At 49.1% G+C, this 9,037-nt stretch overlaps 17 non-coding genes across 17 annotated transcripts; all 17 read left to right on the top strand.

Moving 5' to 3' along the window:
- The first annotated feature begins 20 nt into the window (after nucleotides 1–20).
- Nucleotides 21–93, top strand: trnav-cac. The gene has a single exon. It is a non-coding gene; the product is annotated as a tRNA-Val (tRNA).
- Nucleotides 94–679: 586 nt separating this feature from the next.
- trnav-aac lies at nucleotides 680–752 on the top strand. Its single transcript has one exon. It is a non-coding gene; the product is annotated as a tRNA-Val (tRNA).
- A 209-nt stretch (nucleotides 753–961) lies between these two features.
- On the top strand, nucleotides 962–1,033 carry trnad-guc. Its single transcript has one exon. It is a non-coding gene; the product is annotated as a tRNA-Asp (tRNA).
- Nucleotides 1,034–1,158: 125 nt separating this feature from the next.
- trnav-cac lies at nucleotides 1,159–1,231 on the top strand. The gene has a single exon. It is a non-coding gene; the product is annotated as a tRNA-Val (tRNA).
- Nucleotides 1,232–1,808: 577 nt separating this feature from the next.
- Nucleotides 1,809–1,881, top strand: trnav-aac. The gene has a single exon. It is a non-coding gene; the product is annotated as a tRNA-Val (tRNA).
- A 393-nt stretch (nucleotides 1,882–2,274) lies between these two features.
- On the top strand, nucleotides 2,275–2,347 carry trnav-aac. The gene has a single exon. It is a non-coding gene; the product is annotated as a tRNA-Val (tRNA).
- A 573-nt stretch (nucleotides 2,348–2,920) lies between these two features.
- trnav-aac lies at nucleotides 2,921–2,993 on the top strand. Its single transcript has one exon. It is a non-coding gene; the product is annotated as a tRNA-Val (tRNA).
- A 409-nt stretch (nucleotides 2,994–3,402) lies between these two features.
- trnav-aac lies at nucleotides 3,403–3,475 on the top strand. The gene has a single exon. It is a non-coding gene; the product is annotated as a tRNA-Val (tRNA).
- A 582-nt stretch (nucleotides 3,476–4,057) lies between these two features.
- Nucleotides 4,058–4,130, top strand: trnav-aac. Its single transcript has one exon. It is a non-coding gene; the product is annotated as a tRNA-Val (tRNA).
- A 209-nt stretch (nucleotides 4,131–4,339) lies between these two features.
- Nucleotides 4,340–4,411, top strand: trnad-guc. The gene has a single exon. It is a non-coding gene; the product is annotated as a tRNA-Asp (tRNA).
- Nucleotides 4,412–4,536: 125 nt separating this feature from the next.
- trnav-cac lies at nucleotides 4,537–4,609 on the top strand. The gene has a single exon. It is a non-coding gene; the product is annotated as a tRNA-Val (tRNA).
- A 1,048-nt stretch (nucleotides 4,610–5,657) lies between these two features.
- trnag-ccc lies at nucleotides 5,658–5,730 on the top strand. Its single transcript has one exon. It is a non-coding gene; the product is annotated as a tRNA-Gly (tRNA).
- Nucleotides 5,731–6,575: 845 nt separating this feature from the next.
- Nucleotides 6,576–6,647, top strand: trnad-guc. The gene has a single exon. It is a non-coding gene; the product is annotated as a tRNA-Asp (tRNA).
- A 125-nt stretch (nucleotides 6,648–6,772) lies between these two features.
- trnav-aac lies at nucleotides 6,773–6,845 on the top strand. The gene has a single exon. It is a non-coding gene; the product is annotated as a tRNA-Val (tRNA).
- A 580-nt stretch (nucleotides 6,846–7,425) lies between these two features.
- trnav-aac lies at nucleotides 7,426–7,498 on the top strand. Its single transcript has one exon. It is a non-coding gene; the product is annotated as a tRNA-Val (tRNA).
- Nucleotides 7,499–7,904: 406 nt separating this feature from the next.
- On the top strand, nucleotides 7,905–7,977 carry trnav-aac. The gene has a single exon. It is a non-coding gene; the product is annotated as a tRNA-Val (tRNA).
- An 840-nt stretch (nucleotides 7,978–8,817) lies between these two features.
- On the top strand, nucleotides 8,818–8,889 carry trnad-guc. The gene has a single exon. It is a non-coding gene; the product is annotated as a tRNA-Asp (tRNA).
- Nucleotides 8,890–9,037: the final 148 nt, after the last annotated feature.

A 9,037-nucleotide genomic window follows, 5' to 3' on the forward strand; every position in this document is an offset into this window, starting at 1 on the left:
ATCCTGGTGTCCTTAGCAGGGTTTCCGTAGTGTAGTGGTCATCACGTTTGCTTCACATGCAAAAGGTCCTCGGTTCGAAACCGAGCGGAAACAGTTTGCTTCCGCAGTGTATGTGATTCATTCAATGTGTGTATGTTAACTGATCCCAGTGAGAGCCTGATCAGTATTTGATCATTGTATTTGCTGCTGAAAGACATGGTGTAGCTCAAGGCCCTCATCTCATGGAGATGGGGAGTACGACCAAGAAGAGAGCCTTCTCAAGCTCTTCTGTCACCCCGAAAAGTGGGATCAACGGAAATCAGACACCAACAGTCTGGAGAGCGATCAGCACAACACAGTTGTGCTCCAGCTGACATTTGAATGGAACTATCTCACTCAGTCGATACTTAAAGTCTGCACCCCCAGTGGCAAACCAATGTGGTACGGGTCAGGAAATTAGCTTCTGACATTCTCGGCTGAGTTGCACTGTTCAAACTGGAGACCATATTCTGTCATAGTCAGTTTATCTGACACACCCCCGATAGATAGCTACATAGATAGATAGATAGATAGATAGATAGATATCTCTGTAACATCTATCAAAATGTGACCTTTTGCTCCCTCCTGTCAAAGCACACATCTATTGCGATCAGGCTCATTGTATTTTGGGGAAATCTCCAATCTCAGTGCGCCCACCAGGGTTTCCGTAGTGTAGTGGTCATCACGTTCGCCTAACACGCGAAAGGTCCTCGGCTCGAAACCGAGCGGAAACAGCACTCGCTTTAAAGTCACCTTTCGTGGGAAGAGACGTATGGTCTTCTTCATTATCTGAGTGAGGACCCCCTGGGGTAGGTATTCACTCCGACATGGGGTTCACTCTGAATGAGTGCACCTCTTGCAATGTCTGCCTGTTGGCATTCAGCAAAAATAGACAGACCACGCCTCGTAATTGGTGGCCCTGGCTCCCAGTCACATGGCGCAGTCCTCGTTAGTATAGTGGACAGTATCTCCGCCTGTCACGCGGAAGACCGGGGTTCGATTCCCTGACGGGGAGCTCTTTAGTCTTGAAGTCCCATGGGACCGTCATATGAAAACCGGACCGTTCCCTGATGCCTCTCCTGCGAAATCGTACGCTCGTTGCTTTCTGGGAAAATCTCCAATCCTGGTGTCCTTAGCAGGGTTTCCGTAGTGTAGTGGTCATCACGTTTGCTTCACACGCAAAAGGTCCTCGGTTCGAAACCGATCGGAAACAGTTTGCTTCCGCAGTGTATGTCATTCATTCAATGTGTGTATGTTAACTGATCCAAGTGAGAGCCTGATCAGTATTTGATCATTGTATTTGCTGCTGAAAGACATGGTGTAGCTCAAGGCCCTCATCTCATGGAGATGGGGAGTACGACCAAGAAGAGAGCCTTCTCAAGCTCTTCTGTCACCCCGAAAAGTGGGATCAACAGAAATCAGACACCAACAGTCTGGAGAGAGATCAGCACAACACAGTTGTGCTCCAGCTGACATTTGAATGGAACTATCTCACTCAGTCGATACTTATAGTCTGCACCCCCAGTGGCAAACCAATGTGGGTCAGAGTAGCTTCTGACATTCTCGGCTGAGGATTGCACTGTTCAAACTGGAGACCATATTCTGTCATAGTCCAGTTTATCTGGCACTGATAGATAGCTAGCTAGATATAGATAGATAGATGAATATCTCTGTAACACCTATCAAAAAATGTGACCTTTTGCTCACTCCTGTCAAAGCACACATCTCTCTATTGCGATCAGGCTCATTGGCATTTTGGGGAAATCTCCAATCTCAGTGCGCCCAACAGGGTGTCCGTAGTGTAGTGGTCATCACGTTCGCCTAACACGCGAAAGGTCCTCGGCTCGAAACCGAGCGGAAACAGCACTCTTTTTAAAGTCACCTTTCCTGGGAAGAGACGTATGGTCTTCTTCATTATCTGAGTGAGGACCCCCTGGGGTAGGTATTCCCTCCGACATGGGGTTCACTCTGAATAGAGTGCACCCTCTTGCAATGTCTGCCTGTTGGCATTCAGCAAAATAGACGAACCCGCCTGCGTGGTGGTGGCCTGATACAGTCACATGTGTACCGTTAGTAGCAATGGTGGACAGTATCTCCGCCTGTCCGCGGAAGACTGGGGTTGATTCTGACGGGAGCTCTTTGAATCTTGAAGTCCCATGGGACGTCATATGAAACGGACCGTTCGATTGCCTCTCCTGCGAAATCGTACGCTCGTTGCGTTCTGGGAAAATCTCCAATCCTGGTGTCCTTAGCAGGGTTTCCGTAGTGTAGTGGGCATCACGTTCGCCTAACACGCGAAAGGTCCTCGGCTCGAAACCGAGCGGAAACAGTTTGCTTCCGCAGTGTATGTCATTCATTCAATGTGTGTATGTAAACTGATCCAAGTGAGAGCCTGATCAGTATTTGATCATTGTATTTGCTGCTGAAAGACATGGTGTAGCTCAAGGCCCTCATCTCATGGAGATGGGGAGTACGACCAAGAAGAGAGCCTTCTCAAGCTCTTCTGTCACCCCGAAAAGTGGGATCAACAGAAATCAGACACCAACAGTCTGAAGAGAGATCAGCACAACACAGTTGTGCTCCAGCGGCTGTTGAATGGAACTATCTCACTCAGTGGTGCTATAGTGCACCCCGGTGGCAAACCAGTAGTAGTGCGGGTCAGGAAATTAGCTTCTGACATTCTCGGCTGAGTTGCACTGTGCAAACTGGAGACCATATTCTGTCATAGTCAGTTTATCTGACACACCCCCGATAGATAGCTAGCTAGATAGATAGATAGATAGATATCTCTGTAACACCTATCAAAATGTGACCTTTTGCTCCCTCCTGTCAAAGCACACATCTATTGCGATCAGGCTCATTGTATTTTGGGGAAATCTCCAATCTCAGTGCGCCCAACAGGGGTTCCGTAGTGTAGTGGTCATCACGTTCGCCTAACACGCGAAAGGTCCTCGGCTCGAAACCGAGCGGAAACAGCACTCTTTTTAAAGTCACCGTTCCTGGGAAGAGACGTATGGTCTTCTTCATTATCTGAGTGAGGACCCCCTGGGGTAGGTGATTCACTCGACGTAGGTTCACTCTGAATGAGTGCACCTCTTACAATGTCTGCCTGTTGGCATTCCTTGAAAATAGACGAATGCGCCCTAAGTAATTGGTGGCCCTGAAAACCACAGTCATGGCGCCAGTCCTCACGTTAGTATAGTGGACGAGGTAATACTCCACGCCTGTCGCGGAAGACCGGAGTTGATTCGGCGGGGAGCTCTTTAGTCTTGAAGTCCCATGGGACCGTCATATGAAAACCGGACCGTGCCCTGATGCCTCTCCTGCGAAATCGTACGCTCGTTGCGTTCTGGGAAAATCTCCAATCCTGGTGTCCTTAGCAGGGTTTCCGTAGTGTAGTGGTCATCACGTTCGCCTAACACGCGAAAGGTCCTCGGCTCGAAACCGAGCGGAAACAGTTTGCTTCCGCAGTGTGTGTATGTCATTCATTCAATGTGTGTATGTTAACTGATCCCAGTGAGAGCCTGATCAGTATTTGATCATTGTATTTGCTGCTGAAAGACATGGTGTAGCTCAAGGCCCTCATCTCATGGAGATGGGGAGTACCACCAAGAAGAGAGCCTTCTCAAGCTCTTCTGTCACCCCGAAAAGTGGGATCAACAGAAATCAGACACCAACAGTCTGGAGAGAGATCAGCACAACACAGTTGTGCTCCAGCTGACATTTGAATGGAACTATCTCACTCAGTCGATACTTATAGTCTGCACCCCCAGTGGCAAACCAATGTGGTACGGGTCAGGAAATTAGCTTCTGACATTCTCGGCTGAGTTGCACTGTTCAAACTGGAGACCATATTCTGTCATAGTCAGTTTATCTGACACACCCCCGATAGATAGCTAGCTAGATAGATAGATAGATAGATATCTCTGTAACACCTATCAAAATGTGACCTTTTGCTCCCTCCTGTCAAAGCACACATCTATTGCGATCAGGCTCATTGTATTTTGGGGAAATCTCCAATCTCAGTGCGCCCAACAGGGTTTCCGTAGTGTAGTGGTCATCACGTTCGCCTAACACGCGAAAGGTCCTCGGCTCGAAACCGAGCGGAAACAGCACTCGCTTTAAAGTCACCTTTCGTGGGAAGAGACGTATGGTCTTCTTCATTATCTGAGTGAGGACCCCCTGGGGTAGGTATTCACTCCGACATGGGGTTCACTCTGAATGAGTGCACCTCTTGCAATGTCTGCCTGTTGGCATTCAGCAAAAATAGACAGACCACGCCTCGTAATTGGTGGCCCTGGCTCCCAGTCACATGGCGCAGTCCTCGTTAGTATAGTGGACAGTATCTCCGCCTGTCACGCGGAAGACCGGGGTTCGATTCCCCGACGGGGAGCTCTTTAGTCTTGAAGTCCCATGGGACCGTCATATGAAAACCGGACCGTTCCCTGATGCCTCTCCTGTGAAATCGTACGCTCGTTGCGTTCTGGGAAAATCTCCAATCCTGGTGTCCTCAGCAGGGTTTCCGTAGTGTAGTGGTCATCACGTTTGCTTCACACGCGAAAGGTCCTCGGTTCGAAACCGAGCGGAAACAGTTTGCTTCCGCAGTGTATGTGATTCATTCAATGTGTGTATGTTAACTGATCCCAGTGAGAGCCTGATCAGTATTTGATCATTGTATTTGCTGCTGAAAGACATGGTGTAGCTCAAGGCCCTCATCTCATGGAGATGGGGAGTACGACCAAGAAGAGAGCCTTCTCAAGCTCTTCTGTCACCCCGAAAAGTGGGATCAACGGAAATCAGACACCAACAGTCTGGAGAGAGATCAGCACAACACAGTTGTGCTCCAGCTGACATTTGAATGGAACTATCTCACTCAGTCGATACTTATAGCCTGCACCCCCAGTGGCAAACCAATGTGGTACGGGTCAGGAAATTAGCTTCTGACATTCTCGGCTGAGTTGCACTGTTCAAACTGGAGACCATGATATAATGCATAGTCAGTTTATCTATTTTTGAAGAAATAGATAGCTAGCCCTTTAGATAGATAGATGAATGGAATATCTCCTGTAACACCTATCAAAAATGCTTTGCCCTCCTGTCAAAGCACACATCTATTGATCAGGCTCATTGTATTTTCAAATCTCAATCTCAATTAAGCCCAACAGGGTTTCCATTAGTGTAGTGGTCATCCGTTAAGCCTAACCATGAAAGGTCCTCGGCGAGCCGGCGGAAACAGCACTCTTTTAAAGTCTGCTTTCCTGGGAAGAGGCGTGTGGTCTTCTTCAGTATCTGAGTGAGGACCCCTGGGGTAGGTATTCACTCCGACATGGGGTTCACTCTGAATGAGTGCACCTCTTGCAATGGCTGCCTGTTGGCAGTCAGCAAAAATAGACAGACCACGCCTCGTAATTGGTGGCCCTGGCTCCCAGTCACATGGCGCAGTCCTCGTTAGTATAGTGGACAGTATCTCCGCCTGTCACGCGGAAGACCGAGGTTCGATTCCCCGACGGGGAGCTCCTTAGTCTTGAAGTCCCATGGGACCGTCATATGAAAACCGGACCGTTCCCTGATGCCTCTCCTGCGAAATCGTACGCTCGTTGCGTTCTGGGAAAATCTCCAATCCTGGTGTCCTTAGCAGGGTTTCCGTAGTGTAGTGGTCATCACGTTTGCTTCCCACGCAAAAGGTCCTCGGTTCGAAACCGAGCGGAAACAGTTTGCTTCCGCAGTGTATGTCATTCATTCAATGTGTGTATGTTAACTGATCCAAGTGAGAGCCTGATCAGTATTTGATCATTGTATTTGCTGCTGAAGGACATGGTGTAGCTCAAGGCCCTCATCTCATGGAGATGGGGAGTACGACCAAGAAGAGAGCCTTCTCAAGCTCTTCTGTCACCCCGAAAAGTGGGATCAACGGAAATCAGACACCAACAGTCTGGAGAGAGATCCGCACAACACAGTTGTGCTCCAGCTGCCATTGAATGGAGACTATCTCCACTCCGGTCGATACTTATAGCCTGCACCCCAGTGGCAAACCAATGTGAAATTGCCGAGGTCAGAATTGGCTTCTGACATTCTTCGGCTGAGGTGCACTGTTCAAACTGGAGACCATATTCTGTCATAGTCAGTTTATCTGACACACCCCCGATAGATAGCTAGCTAGATAGATAGATAGATAGATATCTCTGTAACACCTATCAAAATGTGACCTTTTGCTCCCTCCTGTCAAAGCACACATCTATTGCGATCAGGCTCATTGTATTTTGGGGAAATCTCCAATCTCAGTGCGCCCAACAGGGTTTCCGTAGTGTAGTGGTCATCAGGTCCTCGGCTCGAAACCGAGCGGAAACAGCACTCTTTTTAAAGTCACCTTTCCTGGGAAGAGACGTATGGTCTTCTTCATTATCTGAGTGAGGACCCCCTGGGGTAGGTATTCACTCCGACATGGGGTTCACTCTGAATGAGTGCACCTCTTGCAATGTCTGCCTGTTGGCATTCAGCAAAAATAGACAGACCACGCCTCGTAATTGGTGGCCCTGGCTCCCAGTCACATGGCGCAGTCCTCGTTAGTATAGTGGACAGTATCTCCGCCTGTCACGCGGAAGACCGGGGTTCGATTCCCCGACGGGGAGCTCTTTAGTCTTGAAGTCCCATGGGACCGTCATATGAAAACCGGACCGTTCCCTGATGCCTCTCCTGCGAAATCGTACGCTCGTTGCGTTCTGGGAAAATCTCCAATCCTGGTGTCCTTAGCAGGGTTTCCGTAGTGTAGTGGTCATCACGTTCGCCTAACACGCGAAAGGTCCTCGGCTCGAAACCGAGCGGAAACAGTTTGCTTCCGCAGTGTGTGTATGTCATTCATTCAATGTGTGTATGTTAACTGATCCCAGTGAGAGCCTGATCAGTATTTGATCATTGTATTTGCTGCTGAAAGACATGGTGTAGCTCAAGGCCCTCATCTCATGGAGATGGGGAGTACCACCAAGAAGAGAGCCTTCTCAAGCTCTTCTGTCACCCCGAAAAGTGGGATCAACAGAAATCAGACACCAACAGTCTGGAGAGAGATCAGCACAACACAGTTGTGCTCAGCTGACTGTTGAATGGAACTATCTCCTCAGTCGTGCCCATAGCTGCACCCCCCAGTGGCAAACCAGTAGTAGTGCGGGTCAGGAAATTGGCTTCTGACATTCTGTGCAAGGTTGCGCTGTTCAAACTGGAGACCATATTCTGTCATATTCAGTTTATCTGACACACCCCCGATAGATAGCTAGCTAGATAGATAGATAGATAGATATCTCTGTAACACCTATCAAAATGTGACCTTTTGCTCCCTCCTGTCAAAGCACACATCTATTGCGATCAGGCTCATTGTATTTTGGGGAAATCTCCAATCTCAGTGCTCCCAACAGGGTTTCCGTAGTGTAGTGGTCATCACGTTCGCCTAACACGCGAAAGGTCCTCGGCTCGAAACCGAGCGGAAACAGCACTCGCTTTAAAGTCACCTTTCCTGGGAAGAGACGTATGGTCTTCTTCATTATCTGAGTGAGGACCCCCTGGGGTAGGTATTCACTCCGACATGGGGTTCACTCTGAATGAGTGCACCTCTTGCAATGTCTGCCTGTTGGCATTCAGCAAAAATAGACAGACCACGCCTCGTAATTGGTGGCCCTGGCTCCCCGTCACATGGCGCAGTCCTCGTTAGTATAGTGGACAGTATCTCCGCCTGTCACGCGGAAGACCGAGGTTCGATTCCCCGACGGGGAGCTCTTTAGTCTTGAAGTCCCATGGGACCGTCATATGAAAACCGGACCGTTCCCTGATGCCTCTCCTGCGAAATCGTACGCTCGTTGCGTTCTGGGAAAATCTCCAATCCTGGTGTCCTTAGCAGGGTTTCCGTAGTGTAGTGGTCATCACGTTCGCCTAACACGCGAAAGGTCCTCGGCTCGAAACCGAGCGGAAACAGTTTGCTTCCGCAGTGTGTGTATGTCATTCATTCAATGTGTGTATGTTAACTGATCCCAGTGAGAGCCTGATCAGTATTTGATCATTGTATTTGCTGCTGAAAGACATGGTGTAGCTCAAGGCCCTCATCTCATGGAGATGGGGAGTACCACCAAGAAGAGAGCCTTCTCAAGCTCTTCTGTCACCCCGAAAAGTGGGATCAACGGAAATCAGACACCAACAGTCTGGAGAGAGATCAGCACAACACAGTTGTGCTCCAGCTGACATTTGAATGGAACTATCTCACTCAGTCGATACTTATAGTCTGCACCCCCAGTGGCAAACCAATGTGGTACGGGTCAGGAAATTAGCTTCTGACATTCTCGGCTGAGTTGCACTGTTCAAACTGGAGACCATATTCTGTCATAGTCAGTTTATCTGACACAACCCCGATAGATAGCTACATAGATAGATAGATAGATATCTCTGTAACACCTATCAAAATGTGACCTTTTGCTCCCTCCTGTCAAAGCACACATCTATTGCGATCAGGCTCATTGTATTTTGGGGAAATCTCCAATCTCAGTGCGCCCAACAGGGTTTCCGTAGTGTAGTGGTCATCAGGTCCTCGGCTCGAAACCGAGCGGAAACAGCACTCTTTTTAAAGTCACCTTTCCTGGGAAGAGACGTATGGTCTTCTTCATTATCTGAGTGAGGACCCCCTGGGGTAGGTATTCACTCCGACATGGGGTTCACTCTGAATGAGTGCACCTCTTGCAATTTCTGCCTGTTGGCAGTCAGCAAAAATAGACAGACCACGCCGCGTAATTGGTGGCCCTGGCTCCCAGTCACATGGCCCAGTCCTCGTTAGTATAGTGGACAGTATCTCCGCCTGTCACGCGGAAGACCGGGGTTCGATTCCCCGACGGGGAGCTCTTTAGTCTTGAAGTCCCATGGGACCGTCATATGAAACCCGGACCGTTCCCTGATGCCTCTCCTGCGAAATCGTACGCTCGTTGCGTTCTGGGAAAATCTCCAATCCTGGTGTCCTTAGCAGGGTTTCCGTAGTGTAGTGGTCATC

This window comes from Solea senegalensis, unplaced genomic scaffold, assembly GCF_019176455.1.
Source record: "Solea senegalensis isolate Sse05_10M unplaced genomic scaffold, IFAPA_SoseM_1 scf7180000012994, whole genome shotgun sequence".
NCBI classification, from domain to species: Eukaryota; Metazoa; Chordata; class Actinopteri; order Pleuronectiformes; family Soleidae; genus Solea; species Solea senegalensis.